The 9,890-nt window shown below is 39.8% G+C and overlaps 1 non-coding gene across 1 annotated transcript; it reads left to right on the top strand.

Moving 5' to 3' along the window:
- The first annotated feature begins 3,231 nt into the window (after window positions 1–3,231).
- Window positions 3,232–3,338, top strand: LOC125995969 (U6 spliceosomal RNA). Its single transcript, XR_007491193.1, has one exon. It is a non-coding gene; the product is annotated as a U6 spliceosomal RNA (small nuclear RNA).
- The last annotated feature ends 6,552 nt before the right edge of the window (window positions 3,339–9,890 follow it).

Below are 9,890 nucleotides of genomic sequence, written 5' to 3'. Positions count from 1 at the left end.
GCTCCTCCCAGTCAGGGACAGTGCCCATAAGAGCAAGAGCTTTGCCTACTGAACTTCCCAGAGGAAATATCTGAGGAATGTTCCCTCTGGCTTCTGTCAGGGAGAGGGCAAAAGACCTTTCTTGAGTTATACTCTGGCACCATGTTGTTATCCACAGAGTGTGCCCTTGGGAGAAACTAGTTAACTGGAGCTCAACCTGTTGGAGGCTATGAAAGACTGCCCTGATAAGGCAAAGAGGCTGCTCCGACGCCTTTGTAGCTCTCCTGTCCCACTGAAAGAAACTGGGACCGAGAGCTCATCCTTCTCTCAAATCTCTACATTACCGAGGCCTAGTTACAGTGGTTACTCCTCTCTGGCAGCCAAGGAAAGATTTATAAGTATATCAAAAGGATATTATTGTCTCTGGGTATTATTACCATACTGTCTTTTATACCCAGAGACAATAGAGATGAGGTTTTAAAGGACGAGCTCATGATATGAAGCTTCCCACAAAGATTTGTGAGTGCAGTTAGAAAAATAACTATACCAACAACAAATGGTAGTGAGTGAGAGAAATAGAACGTCTGTCTGGAATATATAGGCAGGAGGTGGGGGAGGAGGGAGATGGGGGGCATTGGTGGTGGCCAGAAGTTTGCACTGGTGAAGGGGGGTGTACTTTTTTATGACTGAAACTCAACTACAAAAATTTTTGTAACCATGGTGCTTAAATAAAGATATTTTTTATTTTAATATGTTTTAAACACCTTGGTTACAAACATGATTGGTTAGGTTTCAGTCATATCAGATGACACCCCCCTCCATCACCAGTGAAACATTCCCATCACCAATGACCCAAATATCCCTCCTCCCCTCCCCGCCCCTACCTGTACTCTAGACAGGCTTTCCACTTCCTCATATATTCTCATTGTTAGGATAGTTCACAATGTGGTTATTTCTCTAACTAAAGGATATTATATTTTTAAAAAATGTATGTCAAAAGAAAAAAAAATCACAACTTACAGAGGCAGTCTCAAAAACAGACATGGCTGAGGTGTTGGACTGAAAGAACTGGAAATTTAAAACAATGATGATGAATAAACTATAATAAGCTTTATTCAATGAATAAAGTGGACAGCATGAAGAACAGATGGGCAACGTCGGCAGAGACGGAAATGGAAGGAATCAAAGGCATGCTAGTGTCACAAACACAGTCATAGAAGAAAGAAAGCCTCCGGTGGGCTTGTTATTAGCACACAGACACAGCTGAGAAGAAAAATCTCTGTGCTAGAGGATAATCAGTAGAATCATTGAAAACCAAACAACAGAGAGGGGGAAAAAAGATGAAGAAAATAACATAATATTTATTTAAAGCCTGTAGAAAAACTCAAAAGGTGTAATAGAAGCAGGAAAAGAGAGAATCAGAACAAACATTTAAAGCAATAATGATTGAACATTTCTCCCAGTCTTATTATTTGAGAATAAAGCACAATTCTAGGAAGCTCAGAGAAATTTTTTTAAAAAGTTCTTTATTTTCAAGCAAGAAAAATGCAAGCAGAAACCATACCCTATAACTAAGCATATCACTTTCAAATTAAATAAAATCAAAGATGAAAAGGAAATTCTGAAGGAATCTTGGGTGGAGGGGGAAGACAAATTTTTATCTACAGCAGAACAAAGATAAAAATTTCATTCAACATTTCCTTTGAAACTATGCAAGCAAGAAGATAATGAAATGAAATATTTCCCAGTGCTGAAACAAGAAAAGTAAGAAAACGAAAAAGCTAAATAAATAGGGCACGGAGAGATAGCACAATGGTGTTTGCCTTGCAAGCAGCCGATCCAAGACCAAAGGTGGTTGGTTCAAATCCCGGTGTCCCATATGGTCCCCCGTGCCTGCCAGGAGTTATTTTATTTCTGAGCAGACAGCCAGGAGTAACCCCTGAGCACCGCCAGGTGTGGCCCAAAAACCAAAAAAAAAACAAAAACAAAAACAAAAAAAACTAAATAAATAAAAAGTAAAAAAAAAAAAAAAGAACCTAAACTTTTCCTCCTTAGGTGCAAAAAAATGCTTCAGGAAAAATAAGAACATTCTTAGACAAATATTGCAAAAAATATACCAGAAAGTTCTTCGGAAGAAAGAAAATAATAAAGAACATAAATTCTCTCCAATAAAATAATAGCACTAAAGAAGGGACTAATGAAGATTAAAAAAGTAGGGGGCTGGAGTGATTGTGTAATGTATAGATGTTTGCCTTGCACATAGCAGACTCTGGTTGAAATCAGGCATATGTTCTCCCAAGCAATTCCTGAGTGTAGTGTCAGAAGTAACTTCTGACATTACCAGGTCTGACTCCCCTGAAAAAAAAATTTTGGTTTCTCTGTTTTAATTAATGTAACTGACATCTTGCTCAAAATGATAATAGCAATAATATACTTGGTCATGTACATTTGTGCATATATGTAACATATGTGTGTATATTAAATATGTAAAATTAATGACAGCAATAGGGATGAGATGAATAAATTATTTTATTAGAAGACACTCAAGCTGCCTATGTAATGAAATCATGTTAATTGAAAGTGGATCAGTGATCAGTTGTAAACATGTATTTTAAACTCAAGGCAAACCATCAAGAACGTTTTTTCCAACTATAATTGATATGCTAAAAGAAAGAGAAAATGGGATCCATTAAAGTACCTATATTCAGGTCCAGAGTAGAAGGAAGAGACCACACAACTGGAATAAAGTTTAATACTTTAATTCATCTGCCAACAAAGCCCCCATCCTGGCCAGCCAGGGCCCTCTCCCGAAGGAGATGAACCTTGCCCAAGGTCATGAGGAAGATTATATAGCAAAAGGAGAAAGGGAGGTTCCAGCTTTCTGATATCTTAAAAATGATTGGCTATTATCTAGGGGTACCATCCTATTGCTCATTTGTCCTCCCCTGATAGGGGACCTGGTATGGCCAGGTAGCTTGGGGCAGTGCCTGTGGAAATAGACTTGTGAAAACCTAGCATGTGGTTTATACCATGTGGTTCTCACAAAATGGTCTCTCCCTGCTCAGAACCTGAGAAGCCTGCCATGTGGCTTTTACAAAATGGCGGCCTTCTTTGTTCAGAACTCAGATCCCAACATCCAAAGCAGAAGACAGAAATAGTAACAAAGAATAAGGACAAAAAATGGAAAGTAGTAATAAACACAGTAGATGTTAGTCCAGATATATCAATAATCACTTTAAATGTCAGTGGTATGTGCTCGCTTCGGCAGCACATATACTAAAATTGGAACGATACAGAGAAGATTAGCATGGCCCCTGCGCAAGGATGACACGCAAATTCGTGAAGCGTTCCATATTTTAAAAAAAATGTCAATGGTATAAATGCGTCAATTAAAAAGTAGAATTTGTCAAGTGGATTAGAAACTCAACACTATATGTTGTACACATAAATTCACTTTAATTATAAAGATAGATAAAAATTTTTAAAGTAAACAAAAAAGTCATGCTAGCACCAAGAAAAAAAATTTACAGCTTATCAGCAAGTTTTTGGGTATTTTTGTTTGTTTTGGTTTGGTTTGGTTTGGTTTTGGTTTTTGGGTCACACCCGGCAGCGCTCACGGGTTACTCTGGCTCTACACTCAGAAATCGCTCCTGGCATGCTCAGGGGACCATATGAGATGCTGGGATTCGAACCACCATCCTTCAGCATGCAAGAGGAACGCCCCACCTCCATACTATCTCTCTGGCCCCTTATCGGCAGTTTTTATATTCCACCAAATGCATTAGAGAAAAATAGAAGAAGCTAAGATTAGTTATATGAATAGGAAAAGAAGAGAATATTTTGCAGGGAAATACATTTTAGAAAGTTGATATTGAAGTATAGAGTGGCTAGAAATAGTGAGGGCTGCCTAGATAATTTGGTCCATTTCTCAGTGACTTTCTAATGCAAAATACCTTACACATTCCCAAAGTAGAGTGACAACGATCTCACAGCTTTGAGAATGTGAACTGGCTGGATTGAGTTTGCCTTAGGAAAGCTCCTAAGTAAAAACATCACAACCACAAGTAAACACCCACATCCTCCTGCATTTTCCTCCCTTGTCATTGGCTTTGTACTTCCTATCTGTTCCCTCATCACATCACCCTGGAATCCAGGATGTTTGCCTTTTAACTGGAACTAAATACTCTTCTGGATTCGATGATCCCAAGTGTAGCAGTGGAGGTGAATCTAGGTAAAAACCTAAACAGAAGTATTTTTCCCCAATTTCCTTTTTCCTAACCTCTTCCTTTGTTATGTAAAAACACACTGGATGATTGCTTTTGTATTTGAATTGACCTTCCCCACCTGAGATTGGGGGTTGGTTGGAATTAAAAAAAAAAAAGGGACTGGCTTTGGATTCAGAGAAGAGAATGAGCACATTGCATAGGGAGCTCATGGCAGAGGCTGCACATGGCAAAGAAAGGTAAAAAGCAAACTAACTCCAATAAAACTTTAACTCAATGGTAGACCCGTCTGCCTGAGGATTAGAAACACAGTGCCTGGGGCAGGCTCACCTAATGCATGTTTATATTTTTATTTAACATAGCAGGCTGTCTTGTTTTCATTTACATAACTTTCTGGAAGTCACAGAATTATGAACAAAAACAAAGAAGAATCAGAAGGGGAAAAAATGTCAGTCAATGGCACCCCATTAGTAACAAGCAATCCAGCACCAAGATCTACTCTAACAAAAGGAGCCAAAGTTCCTTGCAGAAGATGAGTGGACAAATAAAATGGGTTCCATCCACACAATGAATATCATCCACCAGCTTTCAAAGAAGAGAACCCTGAGACATTTCTACAGCATGGGTATACCTTGAAAGCATTATGCTATGTGAAATAAGCCAGACACAAAAGAATAAATATAGAATTTGTAGTATTTGTAATATTAATGAAATATTTTGAACCAGCAAGTGCTGATAGACAGATTAGAAGCTACACAGTTTGACTGTGACCAAGGTGAAATGGGAATTATTGCTTAATAACTATATATATATAAATTTCTGTTTGGGATAATGAAAAATGTGGTAAGAGTGGTGATGATTGTAGATAGATAGATAGATAGATAGATAGATAGATAGATAGATAGATAGATAGATAGATAGATAAATTTTTGGGTCACACCCGGCTGTGCTCAGGGATTACTCCTGGCTCTGCACTCAGAACTTGCTCCTGGCAGGCTCGGGGGCCATATGGGATGCAAGGATTCAAACCGGGGTCTGTCCTGTGTTGGCCGCATGTAAGGCAAATGCCCTACCACTGTGCTATCGCTCTAGCCCCATGATCGTAGTGTTAGGGGAAAATTTATAAAAATAGATCTTATAATAACTCATATTTGTGATAAATGCTTTCTCCACCCTCCTTCTTGACCCCCCACCTTGAGGCATCAACAGCCTGCTGCCATCAGCCAATGCCCTTCCTAAGAAGAACTTGACATATTTGGGCCTTATTTGAAAAAGGACAAGCTTAACATCTGATTGGACATTGTGTTTAAACCTGGAATAGGGATAGGCCTAAGGTTTCTTAAACCTATGAAAGACATTTTCCTAGATTACCTGGGGCTTCGGTTTCAGTATGCATGGCTGTTCCCGGAGCTCCAGAGCTCTGGAATAAACCCCTCTTTGCTTTTACATTCTGTGAAGGTATGTTTCTTGGTGTTTATTGAGACAATGAGCTTTTCCCGGACATTGGGCTTCCCTAAACTCTGGGCTATCTCGGACCTTGGACTATATTTTGAATATACATAATGTAACAGACATGTCACCTTTAAAATGGTTTCCATGTCATGTTATCTGTAGTAAAAATTTGACCACTATCAGCAACAAAGGTGATTGGGAAGCTCCCATTGGTAGGTCTTATTGTAAGTTGGGTCATTATAGGAAGTTCAGGCAAGTCTCTTAGTTTCTTTAGATTGAATTGGACTATGTAGTAGAGGTCTTTGGATTGGTCCTCATTTTGCCTTCTAATTAGAGGTCTCTCAGTTGGTTCCTTTGGTTTTCTTGTTAAAAAGATGTTAAAAAAAAAAAAAAGATGTTTCCCCATTGCCTCCTCATCTGACTTTTCCCCCTCCTTTTTTTTTGGGGGGGGGGAAGCTTTGTTTATCCCAATAAAGGCTACTCAGGAAGCTTGGAGTTTCCACACGGTGTAGTTTGTATGCAAATAGATTGAGGTGTTAGTTTCTGCCAGCTATACCTTCCCAACTGTGTGTGGATTATTTCCTGCATCGTAATTGCTGCCGGATCTGCGTCTCTTTTCCTACTTGGACAAGGAGCATGGAAATCCCTTACCTCCCTGGAGATTGTGGAACCCACAACCCACCAATTCATGCTGGACAAGTGAAGATTCTTCCTTATCTTGCCTGCAGTAGATACCCTTGGTTGCTGGTGTTTGGAGAGCAAGTGAGTAAGAAGTTCATGTCATTTAATGCCAATTGAGTTCAGCATGATTTCTCTAAGTCTGCAATGATTCATGCCTTCAACCACAACTTCTCTTATCTGATCCAAAGGTCTCATCTCTTTGGAAAGTGCTCTTTCTGGCTGTGGGCAAAAAAAGGAAGCAGAGCACTCACTTGTCCTGAAAATTAATGCTTTCTAAACCCATTTCCAACCAACTGCCCTATATTTATACCATTCTCCATCCTTATCTCAGAGTCTCCTGGTTTCTATAATGCACATGAATAAATGCCTCTGGGGAGTGATTGCCATCCTGAAGACAGAGAGACAACAGAGTTATCCATCTCCTGGGCCATAGAGATAACAGTTAAGGAACTCATCCTGCATGTGAGTGACCCCAATTTGATCCCTGGCACTGCATAAGTTCCCCTGAGCACTTCAAGGAGTGATCCCTGAGCACAAATCCAGGAGTAATTCCTGAGTACTGCCGGGTGTGACCCTAAAACCAAAACCAAAAGAGAGAGAGAATATCTTACTGTTTTTCTGTTTCTTCCACTGAGCCTTCACAATTAGATTTTGTGTATTTAGATATATTCCAAAAAAGTCTGGTGCTTTATTTTAATGGAAGGGTGTATCATACATGTTCGTGCTCAGCTGTCATTTCTGGGATCATGTGTAGTGTCTGTATTAAACCTAAGTTCCCTGCATGCAAAGCTTGTGTTCCAGTCCTTTGAAGCATCTCTCCAGCCCTCTATTTGCTCTTTTAATGAAATTTAATTTCATCTTTCTTTTTTTTATAACAAAATAGTTCCCACTTTATTGTATTGTTGGGAGATTTTCATATGCCTCGTCAAACACCATCTCCTTAGAAATCTCTTGTGCAACCTCACTTCAGATCAGCATTTTCTACTCTATTCTGACCACTGTGATTAGAAAGATTATGACTCCAAGTAAGCCGTCAGAATGAAATCTATTGAGGACACTCAAATCACTTCAGCAAACTCTTCACTGAGTGATTTGATGTGCTAGCTGTTCCTTTCTTAGCTAAGAATGATTTTCTTGCTTCTGGGGCTCATTTCTACCTTAGACACTCAGTGCACCTTTGTAAACTAAGCATCAGAAATAGTACCACAAGGTGGAAATACGTAGGGAAGAGAGGGTGGGGTTAGGGGAGCAAGACAAGGACTTTCCTAAATAAGAGGGTAGTCAGGTGTGAGGTCTCCATAACAATCACCTCTGAAGCTCCCAGAGCCCTGAATCAGCTAGCTGGTATGGAGGGCAGTGTGAGAAGAAGGCTGTTCCTCTGCAGAAAAAAAAACTTCTCTGTGCCCACATAAATGGTACACAGTCTTGAAATCAAGGTGTTTGCTTGACTCCAAGTTAAACCCAAAAAAACAGACCACACCTGCCTCCCACTCAGTTGCACATTCATCTCCACCTCTAAGCCTGTGAAAGTAATTTTTTTTTTGATTTTTGGGCCACACCCGGCGTTGCTCAGGGGTTACTCCTGGCTGTCTGCTCAGAAATAGCTCCTGGCAGGCACGGGGGACCATATGGGACACCGGGATTCGAACCAACCACCTTAGGTCCTGGATGGGCTGCTTGCAAGGCAAAGGCCGCTGTGCTATCTCTCCGGGCCCTAATTTTTAAAATTCACTTTTCCTTCTTTCTTCCTGGATCCTACTTTTTTCCTGGAAGGTAGGGACATTGTTTAAATTACACCCTTCCACATCCCACTCCCTTAGACAACCTCTCTTCTTTGTCACTTATCCTCTGGCCCTTTTCACGTATCATCTTATCTCATGGCTTCTCTATTCTAATGGTCTCATCTAGCCTTATGGTCCCATCCAGACACATGGCTCCATTCAGTCTCATGATCCCATGAGTCTCATGGTCTCAAGGCCTCTTTCAGCTTCAAAGTCTCATCTATATTTATGGCCTTATTCAGCTTCCTGGTCTGATACAACTTCATGGACTCATCCAGTCTTATGGCCTCTTCTAGTCTCATGGTCTCAAAAGTATCATGGTTTTATTCAGTCTTATAGTCTCTTGCAACCTTCTGGTTTTATCTAGTCTCATGACTTCATCCAGTCTCATGGTCTTGTGCAATCTCACAGTCTCATCCAATTTCATGGTGATGATGACAGAGATTGTTCTTCACCAGCAAGAAAAGGCTGTAGAGTTCTTTCAGTGAAGTCCAAAATGACCATCTTGTCTCCAAACTATACCAATGACTCAGAGTAAACACTGTGCCTAGATGATGGTTTACAGAGGAGCAGATTAAGATTACAGATTAAGCATTGCTTAATCCAATTTGATAACAATATTCAGACTCATGGTCTCAGCCAGGCTCTAGGTTACATTAAATCTCATGGTCCCATGAAGCCTGTGGTCTCAATAATCAGATAGTTTAGGAAAAGGCCAAGTTGAGAATTAAATTGTTGGTGTTACAGCCAGTGATTTTTACCATTATTCCAGATAAAAGTGTTACATTCAACTAGGTCACCAATTTCTAGTCTGACTGTATGTATTCTCCACCAATATACACTTTCATCCTTTCCATCCAACAATAATAATATTAGGCTGAAAATCACCTCCTGTAATGTAGTCTTCCATTTTATCCCATTCCCTGGCCTCCAGACTCTGAGTTTCTGGCCCTAGGTGGGTGGTGATGATGACAGGGATTGTTCTTCACCAGCAAGAAAGGGCTGTTGAGTTATTTCAGTGACATCCAAAATGACCATCTTGTCTCCAGACTATACCAATGGCTTAGAGTGAACACTGTGCCTAGATGACGGCTTACAGAAGAACAGAGAACTTTCGGTGAGTTTCACCATGACTTTGGGCCTGGAGGGCACCACTGTTACTTTGGAATAATCTTTGGTCCTGTCTGTGGTTAAACCTATGTGTCATGGTGAGGGGTGCCAGTTACCAAAATATATTTGACTTTTCTGAACTACTGGACTATTTTTGACACCATCTGTGGGTTTGTCAAGAGTGAAAATGAGTCATAACGGTACAGGAAGCAAAGCAGGAGTACACACTTATATTTTTATCTCTTTTGACTCTTAACATATTTGAAGGGACTATTATTTAATGAGGTTCTCTTAGATTCTAGAACCTCATGGGTATGTTTCATCTCTGTAAATGTAAAAGGTCCACAGTGATGACCTCTTGTTTGTAAATGAGAACAAGGAGGCTCAGAGAGCTTGTGAATAGTGGGGTCCTTCTTCAAACTAGTTTTTTCTGCACTGTAAGCTCAAAAAATTTTTTTCTTATATCTCCAATATATCTCAGGGGAAGAGAAGATCCTTTCAATTCCAAGAAGACTTTGTATTTCAGGGAAGTAACATGCTTCTAACCAGATATAACTACAGTATAATCCAAGGTACAAAAACCGATAAATAATTTTCCAAGGTGAGGAAAAAGGTACTTATATTGTCGAACATTGAATTTGGATCAGAGGAATGGTCTAAGATA

This window comes from Suncus etruscus, chromosome 1 (genome assembly GCF_024139225.1).
Source record: "Suncus etruscus isolate mSunEtr1 chromosome 1, mSunEtr1.pri.cur, whole genome shotgun sequence".
NCBI lineage: Eukaryota > Metazoa > Chordata > Mammalia > Eulipotyphla > Soricidae > Suncus > Suncus etruscus.
This window is presented reverse-complemented; position numbering and strand designations above follow the sequence as displayed.